Source organism: Myotis yumanensis, unplaced genomic scaffold (assembly GCF_028538775.1).
Source record: "Myotis yumanensis isolate MYYU_CA2020_CCGP unplaced genomic scaffold, mMyoYum1.0.hap1 SCAF_19, whole genome shotgun sequence".
Classification (NCBI taxonomy): Eukaryota; Metazoa; Chordata; class Mammalia; order Chiroptera; family Vespertilionidae; genus Myotis; species Myotis yumanensis.
In genome coordinates this window covers 20,603,257-20,620,824 of record NW_027223770.1, presented here as the reverse complement: position 1 = coordinate 20,620,824, position 17,568 = coordinate 20,603,257, and positions in this window count along the sequence as shown.

Here is a 17,568-nt window from a genome sequence, read left to right as displayed (position 1 = left end):
TGACCCTTTTATTGCTGGATCCAATGCACATTTTTCAGTCCCTATGTTATAAGAAATCTCTTGTAGTCATTGGTACTATTTCTCATTCCTTTCTCGAAACCCTCTCTTCTCTTCAGATCCATGATGGCAAATTTTTTTTTGACTTTTTAAAAATTGCTTTGGATGTAGTGATTTTAATATTGTTCTTATTATCTGATTTTAATGATTTTAAAAGTTAACAAACATCATATAGATACTAATGGTCATAATACTCAAAACACCATCTCAGACCATTTTATTTTATGTATCCTCACACAGAGAGAAATAGCCTTTTATTTCCTTAAAATACTATCTTCTTTACTTCAGGATATTTGATCTTTGCCTTAGATAAATCATCCACATCCATTTAAGTTTTTTTCCCCTGAGGTTCCACTCTCTACCCCTTTACTCATTTTCAGTGCTCACTCTTGTACTCTCACCAATTTTTCTGTACCTTTTGAAAAATGTGAATCCCCAAACCGAGCACAAAACTCTAATAAGGGCCATGTCTATGCCAAATATAGCTCCTGACACTCTTTCTTGTCACTTGAGTGACAGACAACACTTTAAGACTTCTCAGTAGCTTAAGCGTTTTAAAAGGCACACGCCTACATTGCAGACCCCAAGCTCAAACTTCAGGGATGTGATCGGCCTGCATGTATAGGAGCAACTTAATGCCATTATCGATCCTTTCTGGGGAAGGAGGGCATGTGCTCAGAATTTCTAGAGGATGCAGCCTGAAGTGTCTCATACGTGGACCCAAGGGAGTCAGTACACTCCTGGCATTTGAAAAAAAACCAGGGTGTTTGAACGAACAGGTGTTATTTTTTATAGTAACAGAGACAATTCGCCTACCATTTAGACCTCAGCCACTTTAGGGTCATCTTAATAGTTACAATAACTCTAGTTCTTTAGCCTGCGTGACTACTTCAAGTTTTCTTCTGCTACAGAAAAAAAAGGCATTCATCTTTCTTAGTTGAAGTGCAGAGGGTTCCACAGGGACCGGTGGGGAATAGAATCTGGAGCAGGAGGCAAATTAGTGTTGATAAGTGGTCTGATTGGTGTCCTGGAAAGTTTGAAATGTTAGAGGCTCATTACGTCGAAAGTACTGTGACTCAGCGGGCTATGGAACAAATGATGTAAAGAAGGAAATTAATTTGGGAGTGCAGAGGGTGGAAGATCTTGCTTCAGACATTTTTTAAGCGGGGTTAGAAGTTTAGGATCATTGCAATGAGTACAGAAAATGATGATTCTTGAGGAAGAACATGGATTGAGCAGTCAAGCATAGAGGTGCATATTTTAAGCGTGTTGCTCGTCCAGCCATTGCTATGAGAGGCAGTTAAGCAGGTGGCTGATCTTATAGCCGGACACCTGTGCAATAGGCAGTGCAGGCACATAGGCACTCAGCTGGCATTTGGAGACTCAGTAAGTTGCTGGGAGGATCACTCACACTAGAACCCGGGGGCACATGGCAGATGGGTGAACCACACTGTTGACCACTGTCCTTCCCAAGTGGTTCCTGCAGAAGGTCAAGTTCATGCTGAACTGGTTAAACATTCTCCGCAGTTTGGAATGATGGAAAGTGAATTGTTTTGGCTGGAACTGGATGAGGACAGGTGGTGCCACCTGCTACAAGTGGTTCCCTTCCAGTTGGCTCGAGAGCCACCATTCTTGGTCTTTCTGCAGTTTTGTGGGGTTGATGGGGAGGGGATGGGAGGGTGGAGGTGGTAGAGGAGAGAGGGAATCTGGAGGCACTGAGATTTACCAGTAAATCATGTTGGGTTTTCACAGGTTGGCAAGCCCTTTCATAGATTGCAGCAGAGGCACTGGCATTGAGAGATGGTTGTAGAAGGACACGTTTGCATTATTGATGTTCTAGGATCCCTGTGGGGGGTCTCTTTCTACTGCAGACGCTTGAGAGCTTTCTGTGCTTCATCAAAGTGACAGAAAGTGTTTGTCCTTTTATAAGGTTGACGTTCCTTAGAGCCAAGCATCCTGATAAGGGACCCTTGAAAAATCCATTCTTCCTTTAGCTATCTTCCTGATGGACAGCCCCCGAGCCCACCGGTTCATACTCAGAATCTGCCTGGCAACCACCTCTGGGTCTTCATGGAGTTCATCCACAGCAAGCCAGGCAGGCTAGCTTTCTCTGAAGCAAGAAGATTCAGATAGGTTGTCTGAAACACTCTTGCAAGGCCATGTCATGTGCGGAAGCCATATTTCCCAACGGTAGCCCAGTGTATGGATACGGTTGTGGTCAGTATTGGAAGAGTTCTCTTGTAGGAGACCCTCTGCCTGAGAGCAGTGTGCTGTGGGACAGCTCTCTAGCCTTCTCTCTTTATCGGCTGGTGAAACAGGATTCCTTGTTTATAAATGCCCGGCACAAAGGGCAGGCACAAGGGCCATGGTCACCCCTGGAAGAAGACAGATGGGGCGGGCAGAACTGACCGTGCATACTTAGTGATTCTACTGACTAAACTCAGTCTTCATCAAGATCTGTGCCTGGCTCTGCAGGACGGCTGAGGTGTTGCTCTTGCTGGAGACCCTTAGGATGTCATCTTCCTATTGTTCTTGGCCATCTTTTTGCTCCCAAACCTAACGTATAGTTCCATAGAGCAAGGACAATGAGACATGCCATGCCCATTCCTGAGCAATGTGGGTATCTTCAATGGCCAGACACTAAGCTAGGCCTTTTGCATAAGCTACCTTTGATCCTCACTGTGTCCCTATTCAGTGGGGATTATTTCTGTATATTTCCGTAGTACCTCGGGATGGGAGGGAGAAGCACTGGGTGGGGTGAGTGGGAGATAGTATCCCCAGGGAGTAGGGTTGCTGTAGGGTTAGGAGGTCAGGGGATTACAATCATGGCCCCAGAGGGATGAATTGAACAAGGACAACCAGACTGTATGGAATGCCTTTGGGCTTTAGAGGAAGATGTCTTCTGGCTGGAGCAGGAATCCGGGCAGATTCTGTTTTCCTGGCTAATTGGACACTTGTTCACAGTGTCTCCCCACTCACAGGACCAGGCAACAAAGAAGTCTTCGGCCCCTTTCTACAGGAGGAAAACAGAGCAAAGCAAAGCCCATAGCAGTGCAGTCCTATTAATTCCGATGAATGACCCTTACCTACCACCAAACCTGGTGCCTGACAGACTTCTGGCTCTTGGAGGGGAGCAGATGAGAACAAACAAGGGGCTCTTTGTGTCTGGTGAGGTGATGGGTGCCCTCTTCCCTGTCCTGGCTCCCCACATCCACCTCGTACAGGTGTTCCCTGTCTTCTGCAAATTCTCCCTAGCTGCTCCCCTGCAGCCCCAGGAGACCTGGAGGACCAAGGGGGTTTGACTCCAAAAGAGGGGTCCGTGGACTGCCCCCAAAGCAGACATGCAGATGGCAGTGCTGGGAATTCACTCTACAGAGACCTGTCTGAAACGGAAGTGACTCCTAGGAAACATTGAAGGGGGTGCATGATTGCCACTTGGGCACATTTCCGTCTGGATCTGTCGGCTGTTATTTATTTCTGCCGAAATAAAGATGGGTTTGATGATAAAGGCCTCCTTTATTCACTCGTCCAGTCCCTCAGGCTCCCAAGATGCAGGGATGAATAAGACATTACTCTTGAGCTCTAACTTGATCTTCACAAAAACCCTTTTGAAGTCGGTCAGTTTAATTTTGCTTTTAAGACTGGGAGCTCAGGGAAGTTAAGCAATTACCCAGAGGTCACTAGGCCAGTACATAGTAAAGGCAGGATTTGAACCCAAGTCCTCTCATTCCAAAGATTCATTTAAAAATTTTACTACAGTGACTATCCTCTGCCCCCCCGCCCTCTCGCCTTTGTACTCTTTAGCATGAAGATAAAATATTAAAATAAGTACGTTTTAGGATCACACAGAGTTAGAACTGAAATGGTCTTTGACAATCACCTGCTCTAACTCCTGCCTCACAGAGGGAAGTGGAGGCCAGGGTGCTGAATGGATGCCCGCATCCTCACCTTGCAGTGTGGTCTGAGATGCCAGGAGGTCAGGACACCCATGGCCCGTTCTCTTTCACCCACTAAAGACTCCCAAGGGGGAAATGTCAAAGTGTGTGCAAACTCATACATGCAGCTTCATTCATGAGCACATGAACAAAGGCATGTAGACCCAAAGGCAACCTCTACGGTTTATGCTGCATATTTTTTTGCCTCTGTGCTGTCAGTAAGAGCTGTGAGATCCTGAAATAGCTTTGCCTGCAAACCTGGATCTTTGTCTCTTATTCCTCTGGAAAAACAAAAACAAAACAAAACAAGAAGAAATGCTTCCTTATAAGAATGAATGGAAATCCAAAGGACCCCCACTCTTGACCCGGCCCCCTAAGATGGTTTTTTTGAGCTAAATCCATACTCTGATTTCTAGAGACATTGCTATTTAAATAGCTTGTTTTCTTTTCTGCAAGGAAGGCATTGCATTCTGCACATGCTCTTCCATACATCCAACTGCAAACACAAAAGCCCTCGGAAAGTTAGTGGATCTTGGATTTGTCCCATGTTTGCTAATTGCCAGAGACCTTTCTGTTTAAACAAGAGCTTCTTTCATTGCAGCCTTTGCACAAACACAGCTTTGGAGAGAGTTTATATTTTTAGGCGAAAGTAAATAACTCTACATTTATGCTATACTAGCAACTGTAGGTGATGTAGAAACCGGGGTGCCAGGCACAGTATTTCCAGCTTTGAGAACTGTACCCAAATGCTTCTCTTTGTTATACCATTTATTTGTTCATTCATTCATTCATTCATTCAACCCATAGTGAATGCCTTCTATGTGCCTGACGCTGTGCTAATTGCTGGGAAGATAGAGGAAAATTATTTCTAAGCTCATCTCTAAGCTCACAGTCTAGTGAGGAACAAAAGTCATGATACAGACCATCACACAGAGAAGAAATCATGTCATAGGAAATAAAGAAAGGGGACTTATAACTTCCTCTGAGGTGGGGAAAGAAGTGAGAGGAAGCTTCCTGGAAGAGTAATATTTGAGTTGGGACTTGAAATAAGAAACAGAAATAAGCAAAATGGGGAAGTGAGGGCAGTCAGTGAAATTTAAGTTGAGGGAGCATTTTTTAAAAAATGTTCGTAAAAGGGAAGGATGCATTGCAAATAGCTTTATTTGATTACCTGGGGTCTATGTGATGGGAAAAAGTGGTGAGAGATTAGATTGGGGTGAGAACGGTAAGGACCTAATTCTGAACTTTCTAGCCTAGAAGGCTGTGCCAATGAGGAGGTTAAAAATTATCCAAAAGTAATGGAGTGCCGTGAAAAGATTTTAAGTAGTAGAAGGCCTTCCTTTATTTACCTTTTAGAAAAATCATGTAGAATACATTGGAAAGTGAAAGACCCTTTTAGGTTTGATGAGACAGTGGCTGAGCAAGTGGGGAAGAGGAGGCCAATTTCAGAATATGAGGAAAGCAGAATCGACGAGACTAGAAGATAGGTTCCATGCAGGAGACCATGAGGGGGAGAAAGAATGATTTCCAGGGCACTGGTATGGTGAACTCAGGAGGAGGAAGAGTTTGGGGAATGAAGAGCATGCATTCTCTTTTAGATCTGTTGAACCTGAGTAGCCTGGGCATCATCCAAGTGAAGATGTCCAAGAAAGCGTTGGCTTTATGAATCTGGGGCTCAGAGAGAGATCTACTAGTGACTGACACTTGGAAAATAGGAACAGTTGAGACTGTCAGAGCAGGTGAGATATTCCAAGGAGAGCGTGTTTGTTGGGGGGAGTCTGTAGACCATGGGTATTTCATAGGGGAGCAGATAAAGGGGAGCTCATGAAGCCACTAGAGAACAGAGGTGGGGAATAAGGTGATAGAAGTCAGGAGATGCTGGACTTGGAAAGATGGAGTAGGCAGTAATACCAAATGCTGCACAAAGATTAGAAGAGATAAATGAAAAAATATCCATTGAATTTAAAAACTCTGGAGACCACAAGCAATCTTTAGGGGGTGAGGATATGTATGTGAAGAGATATGAAGCAAAATGTAGAAATGAGCCAGTAGCTAGAAGGGCATATGAGACTGAGCGAATTGCCCGCTCCCACCTCGCGTGGTATGGATTCTGCATTTGTGACATCAAGTCTTGGGTAAGGGGATGATAATAGTAAAAACCATGTCATGGACTGGTCCAGCACTGGGATGATTGTCCTCAGAAAGAAGTTACTCCAAGGAGGTCAAGAGAAAATACCAAAGTTGGATCTAGTCGTTAAAAATAATTTCCTGATTCATACATGAGGAAGAAGTTCTGATTGTGAAATCCATTGTTACGATTGAATTTAAAAACTCTGGAGACCACAGGCAATCTTTAGGGGGTGAGGATATGTATGTGACGATAGATGAAGCAAAAGATAGAAATGAGTTTAAATCTACTGAGAAAAATTATTTGAATCATCACAATCTTTAGTAAAGACTATCTATAGGGCAAGGAGTGTGACGCGCAAGAGAGGGGAAGAAAGGTGTGTAAACCAAAAAAGTTGCAAAGGTGGGTTGTCTTTGACATTCTTTGGGAGGTTCAGGGAGAAGCTGGAGTTTAAGCTGGTCTCTGAAGATTAAGTAGAAGTTACCCAAAATGGAGGACCATACTGCAGCAGATAAAGCAGCCTGGTATACACTCATATTAGTATAAACTGACCTGATTATAGCTCATCCTGCAGTTTAGTGAATCATTTTAGGAACTTGAACCACCTTAAACCACCTCTTTGATCTCTTTGTCTTTCGTGTTCACCTGGCCTTTGTGGTCTATTTTTCCAACTTGCATCAGTTGTTCACCTCCTTCCTGAGTGGTCTATGATTTGCTTGTCTCACTGTATTTCTTCACTGCTGCTCACTATTGGCGATCTCCCTCACTGTCTCATTTAATCGGTGTTTCTCGAGCCTTCTGTTTATTGCAGTTGACTGCTATAGACAGCCTCTACCTTTCCCTTACTCTCCCGTTGTTCTCTTTTCACTGCATAAATAGCTAGGTCACCTCAGATATTGACTTATTATTTCCCCCCCCCAAAGAGTAAAGTTATTAACTTCTCTGAAGGGTGTCCATTTCTGAGGAAGATGAAGGGGGGTTGCTGAGGGCAAGAACCTAATAAGGCATCTTGATTGACAGGATGAAACTTGAGGGTGATGAGCATGATGGTAACGATACCTCCGACATGGAGATTTAAGGGACCCCTTGAAAATGGATGGGGATGAGCGTAGGGGCGCGTGCAGGGTGCTGAGTGGCAGGTTTGCAAATAGTGCTGTAGCTGCTTATCTGGAAGCTCTCTGAGTTGCAGGAAAATTGGGGCTTAGCATGTTGGACAAATCTCCTGCCACGTCAGCAAATGTATTCTGTCAGACAGTGTGGGACTTTATATAGGAATTTTGATCTCTGTCTACTGCCTCCTTACTTGACTTGCTTTTTGTTTCAATCTCCTTCCATTTTCACAGGTCATGTATGTTTATTGTATTCTCCCCAATAGATACATGAAACTGAAAGCCAGCCAGCCTATATTTGGGGACCACAGTAGGTGAGACAGAAAAAGAGGGTGGGGTCTGACAAAAGCTTCTGATCAGCAGCAGCTTCCAAATGTTGCTGAGCTGTCTAATTTTCCTTCTAGGAAGATAAGACATGTTCTAGGCAGCTGGCGGGAAGCCTGGATCCTGAGGGTGGGTGGGCGCCGCGAGAGGAGGGGAGAGAACAGAAGATGCCTTTTAGCGCCTGCTCCTGCCTTCAGGGAGGACTTCAATGAAATCACACCAGGAAGGTCTGAGCTCTTTTTTTTTTTAATACCAGAAAAAGGCAAGGTTCTGTAAGATGCTTGTGAAAAAAAATTTTTATTGCTTAATAACTTTTGAAAATTACCATCATTAACAGCGATTTACCGAATCTTGGTTGTCATTCATTGAGAACTCATTCTATACCAACAACTCCTCTCAATGTTTTACATACAGGGTTCCATTAAAGTCAAAATCCATGGTATGAAATGCTACTGGAATGAGTGTCCAGAAAAGAAACTGAGGCTTAGAGGAATGACTTATCCCATGTCACTGAGTGGCAGAGTCTCGGTTTCTCTGACTAAATTGCATGCTCCGATTGTCCCTCTCTATGGCATGTAGCAGCACAAGATACAGGCTGTGTCTACAAGTAAATGTCTAATGTGTCCATTCTCAATGCACACATCCCGTGAAAATTCTAAATTCGTCACACTTTATTTAAATCCAATTCATTAAATCTTAGGAAAGAGGAAAAAGTAAAAATGATTGGAATAATCTTAATCTTTAGTAAAGACTAAGCCCCTTATTAAGATTTTTATATAGTTAAGGAATCATTCTATAATCCATCTTTTGGGGAATTGTCCATTACTCTTCTCTGTGTTTCTAAGTTCCTACTGTTGTCTCTCAACCCTGTGACTTTTGTACAGAGACTCAGTATTATGTTCCATGGGAGAAGTGACCCCACCCTTCTTGTAACTCATTCCTGGGGTCATTGGCCTTTTCTCTCTCCCTTCCCCACCCAAACCCTCAACCCTGAATCTAAGAGCCAATAACCATGGTCTCTATTATTAATGAGAAGTCAGAATTGCAAGTTTATGGGCACTTCTTAGCTTTGGCCTCTCACACGCACCCTCGTTCCTTACGTGGTACTGCAATTCCTTCTTCCCTGTTACAGGGCGTCCAGGAGAGCTGTTAAACAGGTGCTCTGCCTCCTCTAACCAAGTTCCTGCACATCATATAAAGGCTCATCCTTCATCCCCTCTCTTGAATTTGAACCTAAACAGAGTAAAAAAGGGACTAAACATGCTTGTGTTGGTAAGATCTGGAGAACAGCGGACATAGGGGTTGCTTGGACGGGAGTTGAGGCCGTGTGAGTGAGCAGAGGATATGTAAGAGCACATCTTGTGAACAACTGAAAGGAAGGTGGGACCAGCTCTGAGACTAGGCGCACAGGGAGATGGCTAGATTGGAGAGAGACAATGAGTTTATGCTGAGATTACAGGCAAAGTTGGCCTATGTTCTTTGTGAGCTCGTAATCTAAAAGTGTTGGAGAGCATCCACAGGACAAGAAAAGTGTCTATGTGTGTGCATGTGCGTGTGTCTGTGCTGTGAGCAGTGAATGTTAATATCTTGGTCCTGCTTGAAGAGGTTGAATGGAAAAAACAAAAACAAAAACGCAGAGAATGAATGAAGTGCTTGAGAATAAAGCTGAGGATTTGCTCTGTCCGAGCTACACAAAATGTGAGATAAGGAGGGTCCCGGTGAAGCTGTGCTGTCTGCAGTCTGTCCTTGGGGGGCGGAATTGTTCTGGACCACAGCCCAGCTGGTTCTGCATGCATCTGTTAGCAGCAAGAGCCCATGGTATGTGTACCCCAGGGCTGTTTGTCTCCTGCGAGCTGGGTGTGTGGGAGTGTTTACACTGGGGTTATTTCGGCCCAGGCTGGCAGATAATTAATGAGTTTGTTTTTGAGCCGGCAAGTTGGAACTGACACAATGCCGGCAGGTGCCTTTGTTTCAGTCCCTTCCATCCATCTTTGTTGGATTTGCCAGACTCTCTCCCCTCTCTTTTCTTTCTTTACTTTACATGGAAGGCAGCTGGGAATGGATCTGGAGAAAGATCCTCCTTGGACCATGATAACAGTGAGAATGTCCTCTGTGTGTGCGCCTTTTCTAACGATTGTTGTCCACCCCCAACACATACCCTACCTTCATCATTTATGTCTTCAGTAGAACAAGGAGAGCTGCATTCGAAAGAAATAGTTGCCAGACATCTCCCAGGATGATTTCTTCATTAAACTTAATTAGCCTCTCTCTCTCTCTCTCTCTCTCTCTCTCTCTCTCTCTCTTTCTCTTTCTCTCTCTTTCTCCCCCTCTCCTCTTTATCTTTGTTTCATGTGTGTGATAAAGGCGAATAGGAGATTTTAGCCATTGTATCTTATGAGGCTCATATGAAGCATGGTTTTATAGCTATTTTCTTCTCTTTCTGGAAAACCTCAATGTAACCTCTAGACCCAACCCTCCTGCTGTCTTCTGGTAATGCCTTGTCACTGCTCCTACCCCCATTTTGCTCCCTTCTCTCTTCTCCAGAAATAGAAAATGGCACAACTGTATTGCTCAAGAGAGAAACCCGGGAATCAACTTTGGCTCTTTTCTATACTTCATCCCTACATTTAATCAATTATCAGATTCTGCCAACCATATCCACTTAAGAGCCCATACTATTTTTGCATTTCTATTCCTATAACATTATTTCAGACCAATGTCATTTGGTTAACATTTTAATTGTAGAATTATAAACTTAGCAATTCAGGTGATTGTTATGAAGTTCATATATATCATCATTTATTTCATCCGAATTACTCCAGCAATCCTCTAATGGGAAGTATTGCCTGCAGTTTTGTACTAGTTGTACTTCCTTAATCCATGTATAGAGGATCTAAAGAAAAGCCCAATCTTTTTATTACCTATTTTAAAACTTTTCTGTGGCTTTTGACTTTGCGCAAGACTGGACAAACTACTTAACATCTAATGGATAAAGTCTGGCTTACAATTCAAGCCCCCTTTCCCTTAAAAAATATTGTACGTTCCTTCGAAATTTTGTGCTTTATCATAAATACGGCAAGCTTTAACCATGCTCCTTCTACTTCCTAAGATGCCTTTTGGCCCATTCGCATCCTTCCTCACCTTCACTTGGCTAAATTCTACTCACAGTTCATTTCAACTGATGTATCCTGTTCATTGGAAATATATTCCTGTTTCCCCTTAACCTTTGAATATGCCCTTCCCACGTGTTCACAAAGTGCACCATGCTTACTCACATCCCCATTTAGAACAATGTATTGGAATTACCTCTTTGTACATTGTTTTGAACTAGATAGGAAGCTCTTTTAGGGCAGGGACTATATCTCATTTACCATTACTTTATTCTCAATACCTATTCTGGTAAAGTACGTCAGTTATTGGAAGGCTATGAGCAACATTATTTATTTCCACTGGGTTCTCTGCTGGGTACCTTATTTACATATTGATGGAAGCACAAACAACGTTGCTTTATAATTTTCTATGTGCCTATGTTTCCCACTAGGTGGTGTGTTCCTCATTGGCTGGGGCTGTATTATATCCATCTCTGTACACCGCCTGAGACTTCATACAGTTCTGGGCCATAGTAGGCGCCTACTATGTGCTGGTTCTTGCTAGACATTGGAGGTGCTGTGGTGATTAAATCCTCATGCTCCCAGTCTTTACAGAATGTATGTCCCTGCTGTTCACTAGCCTGGAGAAACAACAGCCTCATCTGTAAAATAAAAAAGAATCCCTAGTTGATGCTGAAAGCTTAAGGTCTCTCCCAGGACCAGCATTCTAGAACTCCAACTCAGCCTCCTGCACATCCCGCTTATGCCGAGATGACCATGGAGGGAAAGATGTTGGGATGCCTTGCTCTTTTCTAATAGCCACTCTGTGCAGCCTCTGCTCCATTCCCTTAGCCGAGACTGGTTTGTGGGTCAGAGGTGAGAGGTTGAATTCTGTTGCTCATATGCAGTCCCTCTTACACTCTCAATCCAGGCAGCCTCTGATGGTAGACCTGGCAATCCTTGGAAGGTTCCCGTGGAAGGTTCCCATGGAATGCCTGTTTTCAGCACCACTCTGTACTAGGAGCCGGAGGTGAGAGGAAGTGGGAATTCTTGTTATTGCTAAAGGATTGGTAGTAGTTTCAGTAGTCTCAGAGAGAAGCTGAGACTCTTCATTCTCTGTACTTTTCTTTGCTGAGTTTGGGAAGACAAGCACAGTCTTTCTTTCTTTTTTAAAAAAATAATTTTTAATTGATTTCAAAGAGGAAGAGAGAGAGGGAGAGAGAGAGAGAAAGAGAAACATTGATGATAAGAGAAAATCATGGATCGGCTGCCTCCTGCACACCCCACATTGGGGATCGAGCCCACAACCCTGGCCTGTGCCTTGACCAGGAATTGAATCGTGACCTCCTGGTTCATAGGTCGATGCTCAACCACTGAGCCACACTGGCCAGGCTGAGCACAGTCTTTCTTAATCCTGCCAAGTGGGGAGGACATTGAGAAGAATGTCTGGGAGTGTTGGCAGGAGATGGTCATGTGAAGCTTCTCAAGATCTTGATAAACATCCCTAGAGGTTAAGAGGCTCTCCATCCTGAACAGACACCCAGAACCTGTCCCCCTCCCGTTTGCTATGGACACTAAGAGCACCCAGAAGTTTAATGAAGCTACACCCTGCATCTCCTCTTCTCCAGAGCTTAATTGTGTACCCTTAGGGCTCAAAGTTCTTGTGTCCCTTCTCTGCATAGCACCTCATGCCTCAGTGTCAACCGCTCAGTTACCTCCGGGGCTCCCTGGAATAATTCTCATAGCAACCAGGCTGGGAAGCCAAATTCTGCAAATCCATTCAGGGAAAGAAAAGCCTTTTAACGTAATTTCTTCCTCAGAATTATTTATGTCCCTGTTAAAAAAAAAGCGCTCTTTTACCCTTGCAGTGTCTTCTAAATGATGTCAGATGTTACAGATGTCACCCAGTGGTAGGATTCTCAAGTTGCAGGCTGCTTAATGCCTTGGAAATAATGTAAGGCCGAGAGCTGAGTGAAGTGCGGTGGTGGAGAAAGCTTATTTCCAGGGTCTAGCTTCCCCAACCCGTCTGAATTAGGGAGACCATGAGTCATGGCGGCTGAGCAGGCTCTAGAATGGATGGCTCCCTTGATTGCTAAAGGCAGGCCTAGGGAGCTCCATTTACCACACTGCCTTCCAGTGACCTGCTTCCCAGCAGGCACTGCATGTACGGAATGGAAAAGTCTTGGGATATTTTTTCTCTTTTATGATTTGGGTTAGCGAGGGGCCTTTGGGCTGACATGTATAATCTTTAATGATTATGGGTCAGATTGAGTACCTCTTTCCTCGTATCTTATTACCTTTGGTTTTCCCAATCTGGTCTAACTGCTGGAGAGTGAACAGTGGTGCCCCAAAGATTAAGCTGTTCTACTCCATGAAATGGGGGTAATAAACGCTTTTCTTCAATGAGTTTTTGAATAAGTATTTTAGTAAAATTGCACAGCTAGAACAGAATGCCATCGATTGGGTGGCTTTTATTTTTTATTTATTTTAAATATTTGTATTGATTTTAGAGAGGAAAAGAGAGGGAGAGAGAGATAGAAACATCAATGATGAGAGAGAATTATTGATTGGCTGCCTCCTGGACACCCCCTCCTGGGGATCGAGCCCACAACCCAGGCATGTGCCCTGACTGGAAATTGAACCGTGATCTCCTGGTTCATGGGTCAATGCTTAACCCCTGAGCAATACTGGTTGGGCATTGATTGGGTGGATTTTAAACAACAGAAATGTATTTCTCATAGTTGTGGAGGCTAGGAAGTCCAAGATCAAGGTGTCTGCATATCCACTCAATGTGTGGTGAGGGCTCACTACCTGCTTGATAGACGGCTGCCTTCTCACCATGTCCTCACATGGTAGAAGGGGTGAAAGGGCTCTGTGGGGTCTCATTTATAAGGTTGCTAGTCCAACTCATGGTCTAATTACCTCCCAAATGTTCCACCTACAAACAGGATAATACTGGCGGGTTTCAATATAGGAACTTTGGGGAGATGTAGACATTCAGTCCATAACAATAAGGCAAAGCACATTATAAGATGTGTTTCCTCAGATGTAAGATGTAAGACAGTTTGCTACCTCAGAATTTCCATCACAGCATTCATCATCCTCTGAAATTGGCCTGTTTAATTTTTATTTGTTGTTGATTATATACCTTTTCCCTCCCCAACACCCCTAAAAAACATAGAACGTAGAGTCAGGCAATTCTGCGTTTCCAGATTGTGACTGTGATGGAGTTGGTTGTGGCAGAACAGTGCTCTTTCTGAAAACAACTGAAAATTTCAATAGAAAACATCGATTCGAAGACACCAGAAACATACTAAGGCATCCAAAATACCCCCCAAAGGGAGATCTCTGGGCTGTGATTCACAGCCTGCCACTCTTTTTTCCCTGGGATATTTACTGATTCAGGGATTAACAATGGGGCTAAGAATGAAGATGAAAGTTTGGGTAAAGACCACTGCTAAGATGCACAGAAACCAGCAGGGCATGTGGCAGAGACACAAAAATTAGCCATTTGAGAGAAGAACAGGCTGGAGAATAAAGCTTAAAACGTGGCCAGTTTTTGCTGGACACACTTGCCAAAATCTTAGATGTCAGGAGACCATGAAGCCTTAGCAGAAAGCCTTTGCAAAACAGAACACAGACTTTGCTTATCCTAGAATATAAAGGAAGCCAGGGCACACCAGTGTTAACAGCACCTGGTGAAAACTCCAGGCAAAGGTATACAGAGCCTGAGAAAAGCTGAAATCTCTCCTTAAAGAGATGTGTTAATGTACCAGCTCCACACTGCCTAGCAGAGGAAAGGCTACACCATTTCAGGAGGAATAAAACATCATTTAGAGCTGCTACAATTTATTATTTTCTCGTGTCATACAGTTCGCAATAAGTATTGTCAGGCATGCCAAGAAGCAGAACTGAAAACCAAGAAGGAAAATAAACAACAACAGGTAATAGATAATTTCAATATTCAAATAACCTCTAGGTCCTCAGCAAACAAGAACTTCAAAAACAAAAAGAAAATGCTATAATTAAAATGTTTGAGAAAGTAGAGGAAAATGAGAGGAAAACATGAATTTCAAAAGAGAACTTCAAATTTAGTTTTAGCCTGGCCTGTGTGGTTCAGTGGTTGAGTGTCGACCCATGAACCAGAAGGTTGGGGTTTGATTCCCAGTCAGGGCACATGCCGGGTTGTGGGCTTGATCCCCAATGTGGGGCGTGAAGGAGGTAGCTGATCAATGATTGTCTCTCATCATTGATGTTTCTATCTCCCTCTCCCTTCCTCTCTGAAATCAATAAAAATATATTTTAAAAAAGAGAAGTACTGAAGCTAATAATTTCTATTCAGATGTAAGTAGTTAAGGATGTATGTTGTAACCTCTAGGACAGGGGTGGGCAACCTCTTTGTGAGTGCGTGCCAAAACCAGCAAAATCTCTGACTCAAAATTCTTCTGCGTGCCAACCCTAATTTTTTGAGAACATGTTATGCCTACTTGATATCTCTTAAGGTGTACGTATGTGAAGAACCTTGAAGAAATAATAAAATTCATTCGAGCAACAAAAACACGGTATATGATGATGAAAAATACATTTATTTTTTAATGTATACATGTTATGTAAAATTATTTATTTATCTAAGATACACCTACACTGAATTTATCTGAAAAATAAAAAAGTCAATATTAAGAAAAAGATTGTAAATGGAAGATTATAAGAGAGGGTTTCGAGTGCCAGCAAAAGTTATTGGCGTGCCGTGTTTGGCCCACCCCTGCTCTAGGACTACTTTCAAAAGAAGTATAACTACTACGCTATAGAGGGGGAAGTTGATATAGTAAAAATTTATTAACCAAATAATAAAAAGAACAGCAAGAAAGTAGAGAAAAAGAACATAGATCCGTCAAATAGAAATAAACAGTAATCTAATAAAGAGTAATTTACACCCTTAGTTATGTCAATGGTCAAAATATTCCAAGTAAAATATTAAAACTGTGAGGCTAGAAATGTACTACTATAAGAAATGTACCTCAAATATGTGATCACACAAAGTTTGAAAATAAAAGTCTAAAAAGATGAAACATATAAACAAAAGACTCAAATAATTATTGGCTCCTTTTACACACTCCATAAGTTGTTGTGGGATGAATATACATTATTCTTTTTAAAATATTGATGGTAGCCAAACCGGTTTGGCTCAGTGGATAGAGCGTCGGCCTGCGGACTGAAGGGTCCCGGGTTCGATTCCGGCCAAGGGCATGTACCTTGGTTGCGGGCACATCCCCAGCAGGAGGAGTGCAGGAGGCAGCAGGTCGATGTTTCTCTCTCATCGATGTTTCTAACTCTCTATCTCTCTCCCTTCCTCTCTGTAAAAAATCAATAAAATATATTTTTAAAAAAACTAAAAAAAATAAAAAATATTGATGGTAGTAAATAATCCCAAATATCTTTTATAGCTGCATATAAATACATATTTGAGTTAAGAATTCATATTTCTGTGTCAGTGATAATAGATAATACTCCTAAGATGAAAACCTTAATATTGATATTTCATAAAGTTCATAATGAAAGGATGTCTTTTTTTATATTCATGGGATTGTACTGTCTACATACTAGTATTTGGCAGTTAAAGTTGTTCCTTTATTTACTATCATTTCTGGTCCATCATATATTTCTGCTTGATTACAAGGTCTGAAAGGCAGGGGTTAGGTTCAAACGAAATGCCAAGGTTCCTGGACTGCTACGTATCACTGATGTCTATGGGTGTGATAAAGATGGTAGATACATAGAAAATAATAATAAGCGAGGAGCCTTTGAATAATAAGTGACTGGGTATGGAAGGTGACCTGGGAAAGTTAATGTCTCTTGGTTTCTGAAAATATGTAAAACTCAAGTAACATTTTCAAGTAGTGCCAGACAAAATTTTTATAGCAGTTTAAAACTACACATCCAAATTTTGTGACTTGCTAGATGGATTGACCTTTAAAATTAATTTCTAAAAAGGCAGACAATGACTCTTATTGCTATCATTACAGAGTAATGTATCCAGGGAAATTCATCTAGTAACTTATCAAGGAAATTTACCTGGTAATTCATTCCTCTTCACAGAAGCGTTTTCTTTTTCCTGTTCTTCATTTCTGACCCAGTCCCGTTCTGATTGATTGACAATAGCCATAGGGATGGTGGGGATGCTTTGGTCGTGGTCAAGGATTATGAACTGAAAGTCTCAGGTATCAGGACTGAGATTTTAATGTTCAGGAAAGTCAAACACCATGTCTCCCTTCCACCCTCTTACTTTCTCCCACCTTCCCCGACTTTCCTTCTCTCCAGACCTTTCTCTCTTTTTATTTTATTTTTTTGATATTCAAACAACCCAGATACTGTCTTCTTTATTAAGAACCTCTCGAATCTTTTAAGGTCAATGCCGCTGTAGACCGATGACAGTTCATTGTTGAGCAATTAGCCACAATGGCGGTAGTGGTGAGGAATAAGTCACTTGTGGGTTGAGCCAGGATATAATTTACTGTGCTCTCACTTCATGGATTCATTGTATACCATGGGCCTGGACGTGACCTTGTCTTTAAAATAGTGTAGAGCCAATGACAAACAAAAGAACAAGGACTATTTGCTTGAGCTCTCCTAAAGTCACATATTGAAAAAATGTCCTCTTTCATGATTTGAGGAACATCATAAACAAGTGCTTCTCAAGCTTGAATGGGAATAGCCTACAGATTACCTGCAGATCTTTCTAAAATGCAGTGCCTACAGATGCTGCAGGGCTGGGGTGGACTCAGATGCGGCATTTCAAATAAATGACCAGGTAATGCAGATGTGGCTGGTCTTCAGACCACAATTAAAATGGGCTTTACACCAGGGGTTCCCAACTTTGGCTGCACATTAGAATCAAATGGAGAATGTTGCAAAATATCCATGCTGGG